The sequence below is a fragment of the Silene latifolia genome, chromosome Y (assembly GCF_048544455.1).
Source record: "Silene latifolia isolate original U9 population chromosome Y, ASM4854445v1, whole genome shotgun sequence".
Taxonomy (NCBI): domain Eukaryota; kingdom Viridiplantae; phylum Streptophyta; class Magnoliopsida; order Caryophyllales; family Caryophyllaceae; genus Silene; species Silene latifolia.
Genome location: NC_133538.1, coordinates 357,806,708 through 357,831,074, shown reverse-complemented (window position 1 = coordinate 357,831,074; position 24,367 = coordinate 357,806,708).

Below are 24,367 nucleotides of genomic sequence, written 5' to 3'. Positions count from 1 at the left end.
CCCATGAGAAACCAAAATCAAAGACCCTTTTACAACCAAAACCAAGGTTACCAAAATCAATCTCCATACAATGAACAAAATGACCAAGGTTTTGATGTTCAAAAAGCGGTCCTTTAAATGCAAAAGAATCAACAAGAGTTTTTCACTCAAATGCAAAAGGATAGTCAAGCAAAGGAAACCACCATCAACAATATCCTAGCTCACACCAAAATGTTGGAAACCCAATTGACTCAACTAGCATCTTCAAGCTCACAAAGACAAAAAGGGCAATTACCACCTCAAAGTAATCCCCCAAGACATGAAACGGTTAGTGCCATTCACTTGAGAAGTGGTACAAGGTATGAAGCACCGAAGAAGCAAGTTGAGGATGAAGTTGTGGAAGCTAGTGACAAGGAAGAAATTGTGCAAAACTCCAAGGATGGAGAACCATCAAAAGAAGAAATTTCAAAGAAAAATGAAGACAAAGTCAAGGAGAAGGAGCCCATTGTGATTAGACTTCCTTTTCCAAGTCGTCAAGCCAAGCCCAAATTTGATGACCAACTTGGAAAATTTATGGAAATTGTGAAGAATTTGGAAGTCTCAATTCCTTTCACGGAATTAATCAATCACGTGCCGGCCTATGCGAAATACACGAAAGACATCCTCACAAAGAAGAAGTCGATCCGGAAGCTTGAGACTATCACCTTCACTAAGGTGAGTAGTGCAATACTTCAAGGGAGTTCACCTCCAAAACTCAAGGATCCGGGAAGCTTCTCAATACCGTGTACCATTGGCGACACCACGATCAACAAAGCCTTACGTGATCTAGGGGCTAGTGTGAGTGTTATGCCGTACTCGGTGAGTAAAAGGTTAGGGATGGGAGAGCTTAAAAGCACCAATATCACACTCCAAATAGCCGATAGATCGACGAAGACACCATTAGGGATATGGGAAGATGTTCCCGTACGAATTGGGAAATTTTTCATCCCGGTGGACTTTGTCATTGTTGATATGGAAGAAGATTCCAACATTCCAATCATTCTAGGAAGACCTTTCTTACACACCGCGGGTGCGGTGATTGATGTGAAACATGGTGAGCTCACTCTAGAAGTGGGAGATGAGAGTATAACTTTCAATCTTGACAAGACCATGAGAGCTCCCCGTTTGCATGAACCATGTTTTATGATTGATCATTATAGCCGGAAGGATGATAGGAAGAAGTAGGAACTCCAATGGAAGCAGAAAATTGAAGATGATCCATTCAAAGAGCAAGTGAATTGTAACAAAGAGAGCTTAAAAAGCTCACCAAAGTCAAGCAATGAAGAAGATGGCCTCATTGGCCAAGACTAGAAAATGGGAGAGTTGTCTCTATCAACTCAAGAGATCTTTAGTGATCAAGTAGATGAAGTGTGTGGTCTTTGGGACGATGAATTTAAAGGGATTTTCAATCCCTATATTGGTAATGCTATCGATTAAGACCGACAACAAGGGCAATGATCTATTGAAGATCTTTATCATGACAATGAACAAGCTTTTGATTACTTCTTCAAGGTGTTGAGCAACATCAACAACACCTTGGACATGCCCCCATGACATCTCACTAAGGATGAGAGTTTGGTGGAGTCCTCCCTAAACCACCATTTGTAAATATTTCTAACCCCCTAACTCGCATTTTAATTCTTATATTACATTTTTGCCATTTTTGGATTTTTGTGCCTTGATCAAGGTAATTATCATTTTTGAGAGAAGTAAGGGAGGGACTAATGATTTCAATTGATGTGTAGTGCTTTAGTTTAGTGTGGGGATAGCAATTGCCTAGGCTATCCATGCTTTAGTAGTGCCCCCACAATGAAGAACACGAGATTTTGAAGAATAAAAAATGACACGGGATATGCAAGTACACGGATGGAACTGAATCCGGGTAAAAGGGGCAGAATCCGAGTGTTTTCAAGAGAACCCGCCCGTCATCAGGCAACCCGGGCGTCTTGGTCCGAATCCGCCTCCTTCATGAGCTGAATTTTTGAAATTTTGGGACTGTTAACGAATCCGGGAGTCCTGCAAAAGAATCCGCCCGTCCTCAGAAAGACGCCCGTCTTTTTGGCTGAGAAAAACAAGAAAAATCCCTTGAAAGGTATCCGCCCGTCTTCACTGAAAGACGCCCGTCCCGCAGCTGAACAATCTGAGCGTCTTTGCTCAAAGACGCCCGTCTTTAGGCGAGGATTTCCCAACCCCAGAACAGACAGAATCCGGGCGTCCCGAAGGAAAGCCGCCCGTCTTCCCCCTGCATTTCAAAATTTTCGGGTCTTTTATAAACCCCCTCCCACATTCATTTCTTTATTCCTTCATTCAAAACACTACCTATAAACCCCAAAATTCAAAACCCTCATCCTCTCCATCACAAAAACAAGATTTCCTCAACCACATTCATCAAAATCAAATCAAAACATCCTTCTAACAAAAATTAATCACTCCTCTTTCAACAAAAGTCAAACCAAGCACAAATCTTCAACCTTTGAGTCGATTTTTGAATTTATAAAGGCAAAGCCTTTCACCTTAAAATCGATTTGGGTACACTTGGAAATTGAAGATTTTCACTCTTTTCTTGGTTCAAGCATCAATGGCAAGGAGAAAAGGAGCAACAAAGGCACTAAAGGCAAAGGCACTCTCAACAAGACAAAAGAGTCTTCAAGCAAAGAAAGCCTCATTGGCTATGGTGGTAGCTAGCTCAAACTTGGAAGTGCAACAAGAACAACCTCCCTTGGAAGCAACAACATCTACTACTCCGGAAATTGCTCAACTTTCGAACTATCCGGAGGTAATTTTCATTTCCAAATCCCATAGGGAAACTTTTGCCAAGTTTGCTAGAAAATCCTTTCTATCCACCAAGTTTATTTGTGAAGATGCCTTAGATAAGTTGGGTGTCCTTGAGCAAACTAGAGCCTTCTTTAAAGCCATGGGGTTGGAAAAATTGTTTACAACAAAAGAATTAACATACCCCTCCCTTACCTTAGAATTCTTGAGTTCTTTGAAAGTTACAAAGGTAGAGACCATGGAAAACATTGAGTTCCGCCTAGCTAATGTTAGTAGGCACATCTCCTTTGAAGAAATGAGTAAAGCTTTGGGTCTTGATGATTCACCTAGTTATTTCAAGAATGTTGGCAAGTATGACCCCGCTCCTCTTTGGGAGGCGATTTCCGGAAGGAAATTTGAGAACTATCATGCTAGTCGCGCTCTATTAGTCCACCATCCAGGCATTAGAGTATGGCACAAGGTCATAGGGAACACCATCATTGAAAGAAAAGACACCAACCACTTTACCAAGCTCGATTTTGTTCTTCTTTAGTCGGCCTTAAACATTGGAAGGGAATTCACCAAGCCTTTCAACTCTCTAAGGCTTTTGGTGGATAGATGGCTAAATGTTGATTGTGGGAAGCAAGGCACTACCGTTATTGTGAATGGAGGTCTAGTCACTCTTTTGTCTAAATACTTTGATCCAAACTTCAACAAGGATAGCAAGTATGTGGCGAAAAAGGGTGGTCATCTCATTGATTTGGATACTATGATAAACAAATACAAGTGGGTCTCTCATAACCCTCTTGACACCAAGTATGGGTGGCTCACTAGTGAGGCTAGATCTTTTAATTTGCCTTTGAAGATTTGTCGTTTAAGTGTCTATCGGACCAACTATCTCCTTCCCCTCTCAAAAGAGGCCGAATACATTATCCGACAACAAAGGAATGAAATTGAAATGCCCTCCTCTTCCATTGTCACACCACCCTATCCTTTCAAGTACCAAGAGTTCAAACCCGAAGGTGTTGAAGCAAGCAAAGATTATATTACTCTTCTTATGCAAGAGATGCACAAGCAAGCTTTTAAAGATCGGGAAGATGCTTACTTAGCCCAATATCCACCTCTCCTTCATTTAGCTAGGCAAGGACTCCTTGATCCTTCATGTCCTTTGCCTAGTTGGGCGGATATGGAAGTCTTCTTTCCGAGTGCATCTAGGGGTGAGATTCCGGGTGACGATGAGGTTGTCGGTGATGCGGTTGATGATAGCATTGATGAAGAGGCTAGTTAAGAAGAAGAAGAGGATGTTGAACAAAGTGAACAAGAAAGTGAAGAGGGAAGTGGTGATGAGTCCACTTCTATTGAGGAAGATAATGATAGTGATGATATGATGGAAGATTAGCAAGCTTTGGAGGCTCCTACCCTCTTGAGGTTTGTCTATTTCTCTCTTTGTTTTATTTATTTATCTTGATCATGATTGAAGTAGTCCTAGAAACATAGAGGACTAACACCTCGGCCCCATTGAGGTGTTCTTATTTTATTGTTCCCACTTTTGAAAATCCAAAATGACAAATTTAGTTTCATGCATTGCATCGTGTGTGCATGAACTACACCCAACCTTAGGACATTAGCAATAATGTCTAACTCGGTTTAGGGAAGTACATACATACACAACGGGAGGTAATCTAAATTATCCTGTCCGTCATAAACAAAAACCATGCATCATGTAGTGTAGATTAGTGTAGCTTGCATTTAGTGTAGAATTCATGCATCATGCTTGCATGATTTTCCATCATTTTAGCCATTGAGGACAATGCCCATATAAGTGTGGGGATGGGGAATTCTAACTTAACTTCTATTCAAAAATCAAAAAAATTGAAAATTTCAAAAAACCATAAAAATTTGAAAAATTGAAAAACCAAAAACATGTTCATTTCCTTGTAGTGTAGTCGTGTATATATTATTGTATATATTGTGTTTGTTTTACCCTTGTTCACATTGATCGACTACGCCACATCCGAGACATGAGGATATTGAAGACCGCATGGTATGATCTTCCCAATCTCCTTTTTCCTCTTTATGTTAATGACTATGTGGCTTTTATTTTGTTTGATGCGGTATAACAATGTGAACTTAGGACTTGCAGTTAGTTTACATGTCATATTAGTTGGTAGAATCATTTGCATTAGGATATTTATATGTTAGTTGCATCATGGCATGTAGTTGCATGTTAGAAAAATTTTTTGAAACCGTCTACTTGGGAAGCTTGACAAGTGTATATAGGCCCTAGTAGATGCTTTTTCTTCTTAAGACTTTGCTTGTTAGAATACTTGTAAAACACCCTAGGATGTGTCATGCTAGTATCCTTTGACCCATGGTTTAAGGCCTAGTCAAGAGTACCTTGTGGTGTGATAACTCCTTGGCTACCATTTATTCCAAGGTGACCCTTGAAACCATGCATCCATCATCCATGTTCTACCACATTTTTTTTCATCAAAGGGAATGTGCACAAAAAGAAATCAATTTGAGTTCAATGAAATGAAAAGTGAAAGAAAGTTTGTAAAAAATGCATCAAATGAAAAGAGGAGCAAAAATAGAACTCCTAAAGCTTCAAATATAAGCCACCCTCACTACATACGGGGTGACTTTGAAAATGTTCAAAAGAAATGAAAAGAAAAGTTGAAAGTTGTCAAGTGTTGAAATGCCAAAAATCAAAAAGAAATGGCAAAAGAAAGTGTTCTAAAATGTTATAAGCCACATGAAATTGGGGGGAAAAACAAAAATGAAAGCAAACTCCCAAAGTGAAACTCAAATATCTATTGATCCCTTTATCCACCGTATCCATTTTTGTGCATGGTAGAGAGGGGATGACCCTTCTTCTTGTCTAGGCAAGAGGGGGAATTCCGCGATCCTCCAGTGTTTCTAACACCATAGGGAGTCTACTCTTGACAAAAGCATTTAACGATTGAGGACAAAGGTACCCTAGCTTGACACAACTTGGAGGTGATTTATTGGTATCCTTCTAGGCTTAGTAGTTTGAAGAAATTGCATCTATGAAGGAGTGTGTACCCTTGAATTGCTTCTCTTGTAGATAATTTCCGCCACTTAGATCAGGAAAGTGGCTATTCTTTTGTAGATGCATCCATTATTTGTTTTTATGTGCTTAATGTTTGGATGTGTCGCCATTTTGGCAAGACCCACCTTGCCTTGCAAGAAGGCATCCTACCTCATGGTTGTCTTGTTGTGAGTTGAAGGGGCGGAGTGAGACCCGCTAATTGTCACATATCGGCTATGTTATTAGGTTAGTTTAAATAATGGTCCTAGTCTTTGTCACCTCTTTACTCGAGATGAGCAAAGGTTCGGTTTGGGGATATTTGATGTGACCATAATTAGAGCATATTTAGTCCCCGAATTAGCCTTGTTCACATGCTTTTTAGTGCATATTTGGGTCATTTATTGTCTTTAGTTCTTTGATTTGCATATTTTTTGAGTTTTGTGTCCTTGGTAGGAAAGGAGTGCAAACCTTGCATTTTCATGGCAAAACGAGACTAAATTGATTGAATTCAATGACCAAGCATCAAGGAGAGACAAGATTAGAAGGCCTTTATACATACTATAGTAGATGGGCAATGATGAGAAAAGATCCTTGCATCCCCGAGGAAATCCCCAAGGATTTTATGAAGAAATGGGAAGAAAAGAAGAAGAAATGTGACTGTCCAGCAATTCGTGCGGATTGTCCTGAAGACGCCCGTCCTCCACCTTCACAATCCGTGCGTCTTCACTCCAAGACGCCCGGGCAGCAACTCCAGAAGACGCCCGGGCAGAGACTCTCGAATCCGGCCGTCCCGAGCCTAAGACGCACGGATTCCAAGGCAGCACAACTTTGTTTCTTCAAGCTTCAAGAAAGATGCCCATCCTTCCAAAAATACCGGCGTTTCCTTAAGTAGGGACTTAATCGTCATTTAAGCCCTTAGTTAACCCTAATTCCTACACCTAATCCCCACTATAAATACCCCATTAGTCTAATTAGAAGAGCATGTTCTTCTTAGCAATCTATAGTATAGTTATTATCAATCAAATCTCTCTTTAATTTTGGAATCAACAATTAATCAAGTTTTAATACAAGTTTTATTTCCTTAATCTCTCTTTTGTTCATCCTTTATTTTGGGTAATTGAAGATTATTTGGGTTATTATTGGGAGATTGACAACCTCTTAATCAAGCATCAAGTACTTCTTTTATTCTTTGCTTTATTATTGGAATCATTAGTAGGTATAATTCTCTTAATCCCTTTTTAATTATTGCTAATTACTTTCATTTATTCATCATGTTTCACTTTGCTGGTATGATTGACAACCTTGCTAGCATGTTCAACATGATAATGAGTGAGTAGTTCCATAGCTAGGGTTAATGGGTAATTAGGGGAAACCAACATGGGGAATGATTCATGCTTAAATTAATATGCTTTCATGGTTTATTTGCTTGCATGTTATGATCTCAACTCATGCACATGTTATGTTTGATGAAATGCGAGCCTATGAATCCTTGCATTTTTTACCCATCACCTATGTTTTCAATGAGACTTGTAAGACATAAACAAACTCGAGTCTCATTAGACCATGCATGTTGTTGAGTAGGGAAGACTAAGTCGACTTGTCGGTGTTGTACAATCTAATCGATTCGGCTGCGGGACCCAAACTTTCCTAGGATTGTAAGATATAACCCAACTCAATCCATCACAACAATAATTGCTTGCTTATAATTTGAGAAAATATTTGTATGATGAATTCCCATGAATCCCCTATGACCCCATGATACCCTAGTGCATTCAATTGTTTACAACCCTTTTTAATTCATCTTGCTTGTTTACTTTCATTTCTATTTAGTTTAGTGACCTTCTACATCAACCCAAATTGTGACACCCGTAAGACACCGCTAGTTGCAATAGAAATCTCATCTCAATTCCCGTCCCTTGGGATCCGACCTTTACTTGCCTCTTTAATAATTGTAGAGTTTTTTGTGAAGCTATAAATTGTGTTTTGGTCTAGGTGCTCCTAACGACAAGTTACCGAAAAGATTTTAGTCCGACCAGGGGTAGACTTACCGGTCAACTTGCTAGAGTTTCCTATGGATGGGTTTGAGGTCATCGTCGAGATGGATTGGTTGTGTAAGTATGATGCTAAGATAGATTGTCGACAAAATAAAGTGTTTTTAAAGGGTCCTAAGGGTATAAGAATGTCTTATAAGGGGTTTGTGGTGAGGCCTAAGTGTAAGTTCATCGCGGTAATGACACTAAAGTCATGTTTGCGGAAAAAGTGTCCCTTGATTCTTTGCCAAGTGAGAGATCAACGCGTGGAACAACTGACAACTTCTGATATACATGTGATGGGAGAGTTTAGTGATGTCTTTCTAGATGAGATACCGGGGTTACCACCAAAGAGAGATATTGACTTCAATGTGGAGCTTAAACCGGGAACAAGTCCTATATCTAAAGCACCATACCGTATGACACCTAAAGCAATGGAAGAGTTGAAGAAACAGTTACATGATCTGTTAGACAAAGGGGTATATCCGGCCTAGTGTGTCACCATGGGGAGCACCAGTGTTGTTTGTGAAGAAGAAAGATGGGAGCATGAGGCTATGCATCGACTATAGGGAGCTGAATTGTGTCACGGTGAAGAACAAGTATCCTTTGCCTAGGATTGATGATTTGTTTGACCAGCTGAGTGGCGCAGGGATGTTCTCCCAGATCGATCTGAGGTCAGGTTATCACCAGTTGAGGATAGCAGATGAGGATATTCCCAAGACAGCTTTGATACGTGCATATTATATAGTCATTTTTGGCCTCTTAAGCACGCATTTCCATATCATTCTCGTAAATTAGCATTGCAAAATGCCCAGAATAGGCTACTTTGGTTTGGTTTGTCTTAATTGCAGGAACGGACTCGAAAGTAGTGGAATTATGCCTTTTCTAGTCCCTTTAGCATGCATTTATGGAGATGGAAGGCTCTGAGCAGAAGTACTATGCCTCGGGAAGCGTGAAGGAGTCTCGGAAGCTAACCAATGTTGAAAACGAGCTGTTTCAGTAGCTGAGCACTCGATCAAAGACTTTTCCTAGTCTTTCTGTTCGATCGAATGAGTATGGTGGTCCAAGATGGTCGATCGAGTCCGTGTTGAACTTGATCGAAGTATGCTGATTTAAAGGTCCTCGATCGAACGTGCTTTCTGTTCGATCGAAGGATTTGGCTGGAGATTTGCTCGATCGAGGTGTTTGAAGTACCACGATCGAGTGGATTCTATTTTACACGGGATTTTTATTTCGTGTAAACTTATTTAATAGTTTAGTTATGTTAATAAATATCTTCCCTATATAAGGGAAGACGTAATTAGGTTTTAAACATCTCCTAATCTCTAAATCACTCTTTAACCTCAGAAACTTAATTACTACTTAGATTTTCTTCTCTCCTTTTGCTACGTTGCCTTGTTCATTTGCCACATCTCGAGTTTTTTAATCTTTCTCTACTCTTTATATACTTAATTTAATTCCATCTTTTGCATCCTTAATTACTAGTCTTTTGATTACTGCTTTAATTAATTTTTGTTATTAGTTTATGCAATTTCATTCTCTTAATCTTTATATCATGTCTCTTGTTATTTCATCTATCATTGTTATTAGTTTCATCATAAGCATGAGTAGCTAATTCCCTCTATGTTTGGATTAGGGGAGACATGGTAGTGAATAGATGATGTTGTAAATAGATTAGTTGGTATTATTGCGAGAACTGTTTTATAAAAATATAATTGTAATCGTTTAGTTGAGTGCACACTTCTAAATCAGTTAATTTAGTTAAATTAAGACCTAAATCGAGAGATTGGAATGAATAGACCTGCTATGAACAGTAAGACTACACTAATGAGGGCGAGAGCTAAGTTTGTTGTATTTTAGGGCAGAAAGTGGACCGAGAGGACCTTTCCTTTACCCTTCTCACATTAGACCGACTGAGCTATTTATGACTGAATTGACTAGTTACCATGGTGAACCGACATCCTAGCATTTCCTCTCTTTATTTGATCACATCTAATTTCTCTTTATTCTTATTGCCCTATTTCTCTTGCCTTAATCTCATTTAGTTGATTAGAAAACAAATCAAAAAACCCAATTGTTACCATGAAAGACTTAGATAACAGGTAGATACAATAGCTTCCTTGTGGAGTACGATATCCGACTTACCTCTACTATATTTATTAGTTGTGCCGGTTGGTTTATCTTTGATAGGGTTACGACAACCGTGTCAAATTTAACTCACGCTTATTTTTACACTTAGGCCGAGTAAGAACGGTAGATGTCAATGATGATATTGCACTATAACTTGTCTTTTCACTTAAGCCCTGCAACAAACTGTCATTTTATTAGCTTTGTCATTTGCTTAATCTACGAGTTAATGTTAAAAATACAGCTGATCAAATAGACTTGACCTGATAAATTTGGCAACCTACATAAAATTTCTGAGTTTTAGAGCCATATAGCTGGTGTCATTTATGACCAGTTCATGTAGGAATTGAGAGTAGTATACTCCTTGCATAGCATGTTTCATTATTTTGCACATTTATGAAATTCGATTACTTTTTGCCTACATACATTCGGGTTAGTGGTTGGTGTCACATGCAGGGAGGTGCTTACAATTTTCCCCTTTCTTTCATTTTACCCATTTAGCTCCACATTAGCCAAATTAGCCTTTTTGACCCTTAACTACATCCAAATTTAGCCTGCCTATCAAGCTAGTTTAGTGTGTTTTGCGGTATATAGTTCATTGTGCCGAGTTTGGTTCATTCTATGTTGTTTTGGAGTTGGTAGAAAAGAGAAAAAGGAGGTTTGTTGAAAAAAAAAAGAATTGAAAAAATGAAAAAAAAGGGGAAAAACTTGGACAGGAAAATGAAAAAGGAAATAAAAATAGAAAAAATCGAGTGAAAAAAGAAAAAAAAAGGTTTGTTTATGACGGTTTTTTGCTCCTATGCCTTATCTATATTTTATGAGGAGGTTTTGTTTGGTTAGTTAGTTTTGTGCCAAAACAAGAGGCACTTGTGCTTAATCTTCATATGGTTGAGAATCGGATATGTTTAGTATGGTTTCGTTAGGTAGCTAGCTTGACTATTACCTCACAATCCCATTACTGTTTTGCCTTTTCTTTTCCCATCGCCTCATTTTCCCATATCTTTTGTAAGCCCTCGGCTGTGACGGACCTTGTTGGTTGGAATGTATGTTTGGTAGTTGGAATTGTCTATCATATTAGCTGCATGCATGTCTATGTGGGTCGTAGTCTAGGTGAGTGGCTATTTCTCTTCTTCTCTTACATTTATATACTTACCCTTTGCTTCATGAGAGAAGAGTGACCCGTGAGAGTCCATTTTTAAAAGTCTTACAAGGTCCACAGTTCAGCTTATTTACAAACATCATATAACTTGTTTGCACTTGACTGTTGTGGTTGTACGTGTCAGTTTTGTTGGCATTAATTTGGTTTAATGGGACAACTTATAGTTAGCTCTGATTTTTCGTTTCCATTCCATTAGCTTGCATTTAGTTTACTCGAGGACGAGTAAAGGTCCGGTTTAGGGAGATTTGATACGTGCATTTTATATAGTCCTTTTTTACCTCTTATGCACGCATTTCCATATCATTCTCGTAGTTTTATATTGCAAAATGCCCCTAAATAGGCTACTTTGGTTTGGTTTGTCTTAATTGCAGGAACGGACTAGAAAGTATTGGAATCATGCCTTTTCTAGTCCCTTTTGCATGCATTTATGGAGATGGAAGGTTCTGAGCAGTACTATATATGCCTCGGAAAGCGTGAAAGAGTCTCGGAAGCTAACCCATGATGCAAATGAGCTCTTTCAGTAGCTGAGCACTCGATCGAAGACTTTTTCTAGCCTTTCTATTCGATCGAGTGAGTATGGTGGTCCAAAATGGTCGATCGAGTCCCTGTTGAACTTGATCGAAGTATGCTGATGTGAAGGTCCTCGATCGAACGTGCTTTCTGTTCGATCGAACGATTTGGCTGGAGATTTGCTCGATCGAGGTGTTTGAAGTTCCTCGATCGAGTGGATTTCTATTTTACACGGGATTTTTATTTCGTGTACACTTATTTAATATTTTTGTTATGTTAATAAAGATCTTCCCTATATAAGGGAAGACGTAATTAGGTTTTAAACATCTCTTAATCTTTATATCATGTCTCTTGCTATTTCATCTATCATTGTTATTAGTTTCATCATAAGCATGAGTAGCTAATTCCCTATATGTTTGGATTAGGGGAGCCATGGTAGTGAATAGATGATGTTGTAAATAGATTAGTTGGTATTATTGTGAGAACTGTTTTATAACAATATAATTGTAATCGTTTAGTTGAGTGCACGCTTCTAAATCTGTTAATTTGGTTAAATTCAGACCTAGATCGAGAGATTAGAATGAATAGACCTGTTATGAACAGTAAGACTACACTAATGAGGGCGAGAGTTAAGTTAGTTGTATTTTAGAGCAGAAAGTGGACCGCGAGGACCTTTCCTTTACCATTCTCACATTAGACCGATTGAGCTATTTATGACTGAATTGACTAGTTACCATGGTGAACCAACATCCTAGCATTTCCTCTCTTTATTTGATCACAACACATTTCTCTTTATTCTTATTGCCCTATTTCTCTTGCCTTAACCTCATTTAGTTGATTAGAAAGTAAATCAAAACACCCAATTGTTACCGTGACAGACTTATATAGCAGTTAGATACAATAGCCTCCCTGTGGAGTACGATACCCGACTTACCTCTACTATATTTATTAGTTGAGCCGGTTGGTTTATTTTTGATAGGGTTGCGACAGCCGTGTCAAATTTTGGCGCCGTTACCGGGGAGGCAATTAGCCTAGCTATTTACCTGCTTCTTTTCATTTATCTCAGTCTCAAGGAATTTTTAATTCCTTGAGACAGTTCTTATTTATTTTCTCTAGTTTTGTTTATGCCCAGGTCCAACAGGTCAGAATTAGTACCAGCTGATCCTGAACCGGAGCGTACTTTTCACTATAGACAAAATTTGCTGAGAAAGAATCGTCAAAAGGAATCCTTGAGTACTTTTGAACCTGATCATGAACACTTTCTATTTCCAGAAGACCAGTCTTTTAAAGAAGACACTTTTATTTCTGCAGCCAAATCTGTAAAGGTGCCTAACATTGCGAGCCATTCCGAGCCTACAACTGACTCTATTCCCAAAGGTTTTAACCTTGCAACTGAAGATGGGAATACATTCGATATTCGACCATCTTATATTAATTTGGTTGAAAGAAATCTATATCGTGAAGTAGCTGGTGAGGATCCACGAAAGCACATGGAGGTCTTTAAAGACTACTGTTCTACCATTCCCGCTACTAAGGGAGTGACGCAAGACAAGATTAAGGAGGTTCTATTTCCTTTCCCTCTTACTGATGGAGCCCGAGAGTGGCTCACCAATTTTGATAGGACTGCAGCTAGGATTACCAACTGGGACACCCTGGCCCTGGCTTTTTACAAAATGTACTTTCCTCTGCAGAGAACTAATCAATTGAGGGGAAAGATTACAAGTTTCAAGCAAAATCCAGACGAGAACTTGTATGAGGTGTGGGGAAGGTTCAAAAAGCTGGTTTGGTCCGTCCCTCATCACGGTTTCAATCAGTTGTTTTTGTGCAACCAGTTCTATGATGGGTTGTATGATGACCACCGTGCCATATTGGATGCTGCAGCCAACGGTCGATTCCAGAAGAATATTGATGATGACAAAGTTTGGGGAATCATTGAAGAGATGGCCACCCATTGTGCTGAATATGGGAACCCAAGAGGTGGCATTAGAACGGTTTCTAGTGTTGATAGTGCACTTGTGGCTCAGCTGGAAGAAATGAATGCCAGATTTGATAAACTTGAGTTGTAGGCTACGGGAGAACGATAGACGGTTCACTTGTTGACTAGGAAAGAAACCGTTTCATGTGAGAGATGTGGTGGTAATGACGGTCACACTGCTGTGGATTGTCTAGCTGAGAAGGAGCAAGTTTTTGCCTTTCAACACTTCAGGCAAGGAGGCTCCTATTACAACAATCAAGGTGGAGTCCATCCTAACTTGAGTTGGACAAGTCAAAATGTTTTAAATCCGACGCCTCCACCACAGCAACAACAAGCTTATGTACCACCCCATAAAGCTCAACAAGGCTTTCAAAAGCCTCCATCTTTCCCACCGCCGCAACAAGGTGCCTCTTCTAGTGGCGTAAGTGATGTAGTTGAGTTGAAATCAATGATACAGTCATTGACTATCCAATTGCAGAACAGTGACCAACAAAATGATGCCTCTATTAAGTCACTCGAATCAGAAATAGCTCAACTCGCTACCAATCAAGCTTCGAGGCAACCGGGTCATTTACCGTCCCAACCTGATAAGAAACATCACGAGACGGTAAATTTGATAAATTTGAGGAGTGGTCTTTCTTATAAGGGACCCAAAATGCCGACTGAAAATGATAAATCAGACCCGGAAGTTGAAGTTCCTGTGCAGAAACAGTCGTCATCTGGCGAAATATTGCTAAATCCAAGAAAAGTACTACATCGTTTGATATCTGGAGGTCGATCGAGAGTAATTTCTGTGGAAGTTACTCGATCGAATGGTGATCTTGCTCGATCGAGCACTGTTGAAAAGGGCAATCTCGATCGAGTGACTGAAAATGCTCGATCGAGTGAAGTTGCTGAGAATGTTACTCGATCAAGAGGAATTGATACTTAATCGAGTAAACCTGATGCTGATTACGATAATTCTTTGGCAAAAAGAAATGAAGGACTAGCTATTCCGATCACGATCCTATTCCCGAGGCGATGGCAAAACAAGAAAGCCGAGCAACAGTTCGGTAAATTTGCTGAAATATTGAAGAGCCTTCACGTCAATGTTCTCTTCACCGAGCTGCTAACCTAGGTACCCTCTTATATGAAATTTATGAAAGAAATTTTAACACGTAAGGGGCACATTAATGATTACGAGACGGTGGCTTTAACCGAAGAGGGCTCTGCCCTAATTCAAAATAAGACTCCACCTAATTTATCTGAACCGGGTAGCTTCTCTATTCCATATCATATAGGGACCCATTTAATTGACAATGCATTATGTGGTTTGGGAGTTAGTGTGAGTGTCTTATCGCTGTCTCTCGCTAAGCGACTCGGTTTGACTAAATTTCATTATACTAATATGACTGTGCAGATGGCCGACCGTACTCTATCACGGCCTTTGGGTGTCTTAGATGACATACCTGTTAGGATCGGGAAGTTCTTTATTCCCGTTGATTTTGTAGTCTTGGACATCCCCGAAGACTCTTACACTCCTATTATTTTAGGACGACCATTTTTATTTACCGATTGCACAATAATAGATGCTGGGGAAAGACTCTAACCTTTCAGGTGGGCGATGAAGAGTTGACTTTTTATCAGTCTAGCGTTCGCAGGGCTCCTATGCAGGTCCAGCCTTACAACGCACTACCCTCTACTGACTATGACACGAATCCTCCAATTGATAATATTGAATCATGTGCTGCGATTTTAATACCTCCGCCTCAGACTGAGAGCAATATAGAGGACCACTCTGTCGTTTCTGTTGTTACAGGTATATGCGGAGTAGACATTGGAGATCCCGTTGATAAAGGTACAATGAAATTCAAGCTCACTGATGGGAATGGGGCCAAAGACAAAGGCCAAAACAAAGAAAAGAAGAAAGTGAAGGCGTATGTGGACGCAAACTACTCTTCTTCAACCAGTTCAAGTTCATGGAGATCAAGAATGACGGTCCGCGATGCTGAAGGGACCTCCTCCAGTCAGAAGCCCTCTTTTGGGCTATTGAAGTGTTTCGGAAGATAAACGGGGAGCTGTCCCGTCGTAAAAACAATTTGTAATTTGGATTTTGTTAGACACTTCGGTTGCTTTTAGACATTAGCGTAGATTAATTAGTTTTAATTATTGTAAGACCGAATATAGACTGCTGCTGTGAATTGGGTATTTTCGGGAAGTATTTTCTGTGTTTTTAATGCAGGGTTGGGGAAGATAGTTGATCATTGGGATGCGTGCCAAAGGAAAAGCTACCGATCGGACCTTTTTCATTTTCGATCGAGCAAATTGCCTAGGTAAAGTGTTTGATCGAGTGGTCTAATGTACTCGATCGAATGTTCATATTTCAGGGATTCTCGATCGAGTTGTCCTGTACTTGATCGAGCAGAATTGAAGAGCCAAAGTACTCAATCGAACAACTCAATGTTCTCGATTGAGTAGAATCCAAGGAAAAGGAGGGAACATTTGATCGAGCAGCTTCAAAGGTCTCGATCGAGTAAAAAGGCGAGGAAAGCTCTCAATCGAGTGGTCTCAAATCACTCGATCGAGTAACACCAGCTGATAAATATGCATGGGAGTATTCTTTTTCCTATTTTACTTCATTTCTTTAACCCTTATTCTTCCTTTCTTTTGCGATAAACCCCTTAAGCAACCCCAAATCCCTCGTTTCTTCCCGAATCTAACAAATTAATTACCCATTTTAAATCCTTAACATCAATTAAACCAATCCCCTCTATTTGCCCCTTGAAATTTTGACTAGATTGAAGTTATTTACGGGGTTAGGGCTTTGCGAAAAATCGGGATTTAGCTTGATTGATTTGTGCTTTTTGTTGGTTTGATTGCAATTTCTGTTGGGTAATCGTCACAAGTAAGTTCTTTTCTCCAATCTTTACTGTTTAATTGTGTTTTTGTTCTTCAAATTCGAAATTAGAGTTTTCGAGTTTGGGAAATTGGGGGAAGAATCGGTTGTCCTAATTGCCTTTTGGTTTTAGAACTTGTCTTGTGATTAATAGGATGGATATTAGCACTGTTTCTGCCTCTTGTTCTTCTACTATTCCGTCTATTACTGAGACAGTGGTCTCTGTTGCCACCACCGTCACCACCACCACTTTCACCACCACTGCTACTGTTACTGGCCCTACTGTTACTACTGTCGCGCCTGTCCCTATCACGGTGTCGACCACTGTTGTGTCGACACCGGTTGTCACAGTTACATCCTCTACCCTTGCTGTACAGAGATCCTCTTCTGTCCGAGCTCCTAGGCTCGCTGCTGTTGTGCTTGCTGCTGCTTCTGCTTCAGGTTCACGAGGGGGGAGGGAAGCGGGTCCTGCTGCACGTGCGGCCACCAGGTTCACTGCCGACACTTAACTGGATTCTCTTCCTGAGTTTTCATAAGTACGTTTCATTAACCCGCTTCATCGTACTCGATTTATGCAATTGATGGACTGTGATGTTACTTCTACACATTTTTTGTGTCGGCCTGCATTGGAAAAATTGGGGATTTACGAACCCGTGGCTGAGTTATGAAACGGGACTGGGATTTCGGGTTTGACCTCTATGAGAGAGCTAACTTATGAACAAGTGACCTTAGAATTTTTTAGCTATTTCACCTTTTCACCCGCTGCTTATAAGACTGACCCAGGGATGTGGGAAATAATCTGTATACTTCCCTTTAACATGAAGGATTATAACGATTTAACAAAGATGATCTAAGGTCATAAAATAAAATACATAAACAAGAGTAAAGGATTCAGAAATAACCTTTGGTCCTAGCAAATATGGCCTAAGAACAATATCAAAATTGATATTCGCCTATTAGTTGCACCCAAGACGATCTGAGATATGCCCTTTGATTATGCTAGAAATCAATCTAAAATTTTCTGTAAAATTTAATTGTCTTTGTGTTCTTGTGATGAGAAAGAGGAGGCAAGGTCAAGAAAAAGCATTAGGGTAGAAATAATTCTCTACCTTTCTTTTTATATAGACGGAAATCTGGAATCAATTAGGAAAGAAAATTACTTCCCTAATTTTCGGCCATCAGACCGAATTATGGAGCAAAATTCTCCTTATTTTGGTCTTTCCAAAAATATATAAAGTGTGTTAAATTGTCATCCAGTGAGGATCGAACCCATGACCTCTTGGCTTTTGTACCCTCACTATTACCACTATGACACATTCAACTTGTTGATATTAAATACAACTGATTATATTTAATTACGAATTAACAGATTAATTCGTCCAAACTAACCTTATATATATTTAATTAAATATAACTTATTATATTTAATTTACGAATTTCTGATTAATTGTCTCAACTTAATATTATTTAATTTTCATTAAATAATTAGCTCATCAACACATTGACTAACTTTTTAGTCATTTTGGGCATCAATGTAATTATATTTCTATAACCACATTTCTCAAATACGTCCTATAGGTGTGACCTTTAGGGACCAGTTGATCACCGCCATCTGTATGATAATAACGTCAAACTTTCTAGCAAGCCAACCGTTATTAGGTAAACGTTAATCAACTGATTAAATATACAAAGTATACCCTTGTGAACCTGTAAGAGATTTACAAATGTTATCACACTAATTTGTGGAGGACACCAGCTCCAACAAACTCCCACTTGTCCTCACAAGTGTATGTGCGATAAACTATTCTCATATCCTTTAAAATTTCTCCCACTCAATGTAAAACAATTTGCAAATCCGAATTCACAAAGGTCGTATTTTATAAGCGATCAATATCAAGAGTAGTTTTCCCGACTAGAGAGTAACTTAACTGATAAACGAATCAACATTCGAGCATGGCCATGCATTTCAGTTACAACTCCTCGAGTGGCCCTGAGAAATAACTATACCTGATAAGGGATGGATATTTTCCTCAACTCAAATCTTGCAGATGTAAGCACAAAGATGAAATGACCCAGAAAAAATCTACTTAGCCCAAAGATTACGGAGACCGTGAGAAAGAAACCAAAGTCACCCAAAAGCGCCTTAATCTCAAGAGACAGTTGATAGTCAAAAGAATCGACTCTAGGAACACAATGGATGTCCTATCCATGACCTGGCACCGAATGTTTTTAAACATTTAGGACTTCATTACGTTGTCACAAAAAGTTGTCCTACGAGGTATCGTCATAATCTCGTATCTGTGATCGATTAGTCAACCGTTTAACTTATGGCTCGTTGAACCCACCATCAATCGACTGCACAATATAATAGCCGGAGTTATCAGCTCACATTGGCGATTACGGACCAAAAAAAATATAATGTAATTCAGTTCACTTTGTGGCGTTCAATGTTGTCAGTACAATCCACATGAAAAACAAAATATTATATATAAAACGATGAAATTATAGTATATGAAAAAGATAACGTATCGAATTCATAATCAACTACTATAACTCAGGTACACGTTTAATTCTCATGGAGAAAACGTGCCCTCCTTGCTTATCATATTTCTATGGCTCAGTAGTAGAATCTGCTACAACTTCCTGTTTGGAACTATTCCGGTGACCCCAAAGCACCATTAAGAGTAAGAACGAATCTAGAATGAGATTTCTAATCATCTCGGTCCGTTTGGAAGCTAGCCTCTCACAGAATCGATTGCGCATAGCTTAGTATCTCCTCCATAAGTCAATACCCAATCCTTAGTCCTCCGTAGGTACTTGAGGATGTTTTTAACAGCTATCCAGTGTGTTTCACCTGGAGTCTTTTGGTACCGACTCGTCATACTCAATGCATATGCCACGTCTGGACGTGTGCATATCATGGCATTCATGATCGATCCTATTGCTGAAGCATAAGGAACACGACTCATGCGTTCAATCCCTTCAGGCGTCGTGGGTGACTGAGACTTGCTCAACTGCATCCCAGTCGTCCTAGGAAGGTTCCCCTTCTTGGAGTTGGTCATACTGAACCTCTCAAGAACCTTATCCAAATAAGACTCCTGACTAAGTGATAACGTCCGTCGTGATCTATCTCTGTAGATACGGATTCCCAAAATGCGCTGTGCCTCACCCAGATCTTTCATCTGGAAATGGTTCTTTAACCATTCTTTAACCGAAGAAAGGAGAGGAATGTCATTCCCAATCAAGAGTATGTCATTGACATACAATATCAAGAACATAATCTTGCTCCCACTCGACTTGATATATAAGCATGGTTCCTCGACCGATCGAGTGAAACCGTACTCCTTTATCACTTGGTCGAAACGATGATTCCAACTCCGAGAAGCTTGCTTAAGTCCATAAATGGAACGCTTAAGCTTACATACTTTCTTAGGATGTTTAGGATCTATGAAACCTTCGGGTTGCACCATGTACAACTCTTCCTCCAAATAACCGTTTAAGAAGGCGGTTTTCACATCCATTTGCCAAATTTCATAATCATGAAATGCGGCAATCGCTAAGATTATCCGAATGGAACGTAGCATGACTACAGGTGCAAAAATCTCATCATAATGCAATCCTTGCACTTGAGTGAAACCTTTTGCCACAAGTCGTGCCTTATAGATATCTGGTTGCGCGTCTACAGAACGCTTTATTTTGTAAAGCCATTTGCACTGTAGAGGTTTTACCTTATTAGGTAAATCAACTAGATCCCATACGTTATTCTCATACATAGAGTCCATCTCGGATTGCATGGCTTCGAGCCATAGCTTTGAGTCGGAACATGCCATAGCACCTTTATAGGTTGCGGGTTCATTACTTTCTAGAAGTAAAACGTCATTCTCCTCGACCATACCAATGTATCTGTCCGGAGGATGAGAGTCTCTAGCCGACCTCCTAGGTTCCTCAGGAATATAAACCGTATCATCAGTTGGAGGTACAGCTTCCTCCATCTGTTCCTCGGTTGTTGGTTCTGGAATCTCCGACAGCTCGATGGTTCTATTACTCGTTTTGTTCTCGAGAAATTCTTTCTCTAAGAACGTCGCACTAGCCGCAAGAAAAACTCGATGTTCGGTAGGCGAGTAGAAGTAATGACCAAATGTACCTTTTGGATAACCTATAAAGTATGTCTTGACCGATCGCGGGCCGAGCTTATTCTCGTGTCTCCACTTGACATAAGCCTCGCAGCCCCAAACCCGAATAAAGGACAAGTTAGGTACCGTTCCCTTCCACATCTCATATGGAGTCTTGTCGACAGCTTTAGACGGACTTCGGTTAAGTATAAGAGCAGCTGACAAAAGAGCATAACCCCATAATGAATCAGGCACTACGGTGTGACTCATCATGGATCGAACCATATCAAGTAAGGTTCGATTTCTCCATTCAGACACACCATTCAATTGAGGTGTTCCAGGTGGAGTTAACTGCAAAATGATTCCACAGTCTTTCAGGTGTTGATCAAACTCATTTGAAAGATACTCGCCACCCCGATCTGAACGGAGTGCTTTAATCTTTCTACCCAGTTGGTTCTGTACCCTATTATGGTATTCCTTGAATTTCTCAAAGGACTCACTTTTATGCTTCATTAAGTAGACATATCCGTATCTACTCAAATCGTCCGTGAAAGTGATAAAATATCTATAGCCATCTCTAGCGGTAATTGACATAGGTCCACATACGTCCGTATGTATGAGTCCTAATAGGTCACTAGCGCGCATTCCAACACCTTTGAAGGAAATTCGAGTCATCTTGCCAATGAGACATGATTCACACGTGCCATATGCAGAAAATCCGAATGAGGGAATAGTCCCATTATCGACGAGTTTCTTTACGCGTTTCTCATTTATATGTCCCATTCGACAATGCCATAGATAGGTTTGATCTTTGTCACCAACCTTTAATTTCTTATTATTCATGTGTAATACTTCCGTGGTTTGATCTAAGATATAAATTCCATTCATGGAAACTGCTTTGCCATAAATCATTTCATTAAAAGAGAAAATACAACTATTATCCTTTATTGAAAATGTAAAACCGCCTTTATCAAGTACGGAAACAGAAATAATTTTCTTAGATAAACTGGGTACATAGTAACAGTTATTTAAAGATAACTCAAAACCACTAGGGAGTTGGATTACATATGTTCCCTTCGAGGCAGCAGCTACTCGTGCTCCATTCCCGACTCGTAGGTCCACATCACCTTTTTCGAGAGGTATGATGTTCTTTAGGCCCTGCAAATGATTACACAGATGAGAACCACAACCAGTATCTAGTACCCAAGTTCCGGAACTTGTATGGTTAATCTCAATCATATGAATTTAAGATGACATACCAATAGGAACGACGCGGCCTGCCTTGATGTCCTCACGGTAGACGGGACAGTTCCTCCTCCAATGTCCAGTCTTGTGACAATGGTGGCACTCTATGTCACCGCCCTTGCTCTTTGTCTTGCCCTGTGAGCCACTAGTCTCACCAGGCGCACTCTTACCGTTTCCTGGCTTCTTAAACTTTGGCTTACCTACAGTTAGGTCGCCATGAGCCTTGCCCTTACCTTTACTCTTGTTGTGAATCGTGAGAACATCCTGCTTCATGCTCCCACTCAATTTCATATTCTTCTCGGTCTGTACGAGAAGGAGTGTAGCTCATGAGGACTATTTTTCAAGTCATTCATGTAGTAGTTCGCCCTGAAAAGGGCAAAACCATTGTGAAGAGAATGAAGCATTCGGTCAATGACAATGCTCTCACTGATTCTACAATTCAGTGACTCCAGTTTCTCGACATTCTCAATGATGTGAAGAATGTGTGGGCTAACCGGTTGGCCCTTCTGGAGTTTCGCATCAAAGAAGCGACAGGTATGCTCATATGTGATGATTCTCGGTGCCTTTGAGAACTCATTAGTGAGCGTGGTGAAAATCTTGTTTGCACCTTAGGCAATGAAGCGTCTCTGCAAATTGGTTTCCATTGCAAAGATGAGTACTTTCGTTATCGCACCCGCTTCCATAACGAAATCACTATAAGCGAGTGACTCGTTGGCTCCTGCATTTGGGCCTGGGTTGACCGGTATTGGCTCAGTTAAATACCTGAGCTTACCGTTAGCAATGGCAGCATTCCGTAGTGCCGCCTCCCAGTCCGCAAAATTGGACCCATCATTCTTCAGTCGAGTGGACTGATTCATTTGGTCCATAAACATTTTTATCCGGATTTAACGATCTAGTGTGGCACTAGGCATTGGGATTGCGTTATTTCCAGCCATTTGTTGTAACAAGATTATTGATAATAAACGTGTTCTACACTGCGAAAGAAGAATAAAATAATAAGCATGTGCATCGTTTTGATTTTAAGTCTAATGAACTAATGTCATAACGCGAAGACTCAAAACATTTATACAATTGACCTCCCTCAAGAATTATATAAATGACCCCAAGACTCAATTCTCTGCAAATTGATAAGCTAACCTTTTAGCTAATTCTACCGTTAGAATTCTTGGTCGATAAATTTCTGTAAATTCTATCTTTAGTCCATCATAATCACGAGAAACTCTTGGGACTATGATGTTGAGATAAACTAAGTCAACACAACTACTTACCCGACGTAGAAGGGGTCATATTAGGCCTACCGACGAAGAAGGGACTCATAGATGTTTGCCCTTATAAAGACTAATCTCAATTTCCGTTTTAGAGGAAGATCCCATCAACTATTTTTAATTCATTTTAAGTGAACTATAATCTAGCATGCGAGAATGATTTAAGCTAAAGTGATGGCTTATAGATTGTGACATCTACATGTCCATGAAAACTAACATAGAACTATATGAGTCAATATTCATGCATTTTAGTAGTAGGTGGTTTGGTTTTAGGTGGAATATGATGCAATTACTAGCAAGTGAATAAAAGCAATAAATTGAAAAACGTAAAAAAAAAACAGTAAAAGTCCTAGTGTGGCCTATCCTATCAAAATGAACAATAAATACAAGTTTGGAATCCATCCTTTGACCCGAGAAGCTTGTCTTGATGTTCCATCTTGATCCATGTAGCGGGAGTGAGCTTGAATCTTCATCTTTAGTCTTCTTTGAAATTACAATAAATAAAATTACATAATTGATAATTGAAATTACATTCTAATTTCAAAACCCAAAACTAAAATAAAGGAGATTCGAGATCTCATAATTACATAAAAATCATGTTTCCTTCATTACGAAAACATAATTGACTAAGGCCACACTAAGTATTACAAATTACAACCGATTGCAAAATTAAATACGTAAATAAAACTCATTCATTCGATTCATTCAACATAATTAAAAGCATCAACTAAAATAAATTAAACATACATAATACAATACATTAATTATGTTGATTAATTTATCCAAACCACCTATTTAAAATAAATTAAGTGACAATTCCGCAATTTAATCATATTAATTTCATTTCAATCCATATTAAACTTGTAATATGAATTGTATCCGTCAAAATTTTAAACCGCTTTAAAATAACTCGGTATCTTTAAATTGTGAACCGATTCACAATAACTAATTGGCCAAAAATAAAAAATAAACAAAAACCAATTAAAATTGGTTAATTTGAAAAAAAATAAACAATTTTTTTTTTTTTTTTTAACTACTACACTACCGATCATAAAAAAAAAAACAGCCCCTTCCCCTTTTTTTATTCGGCAATTAAGAAAAAAAAAACTTCCATAATTTTTTTCGGAAAAAAAAACTTTCCTTCTTTTTTTTTTTTTCTGATTCGGTAATAGAGAAAAAAAAATAACCTAAAAACGTTTTTTTTTTCCACGGCATACCTAAAAAAAATTGAGCCATCAAAATTATTTT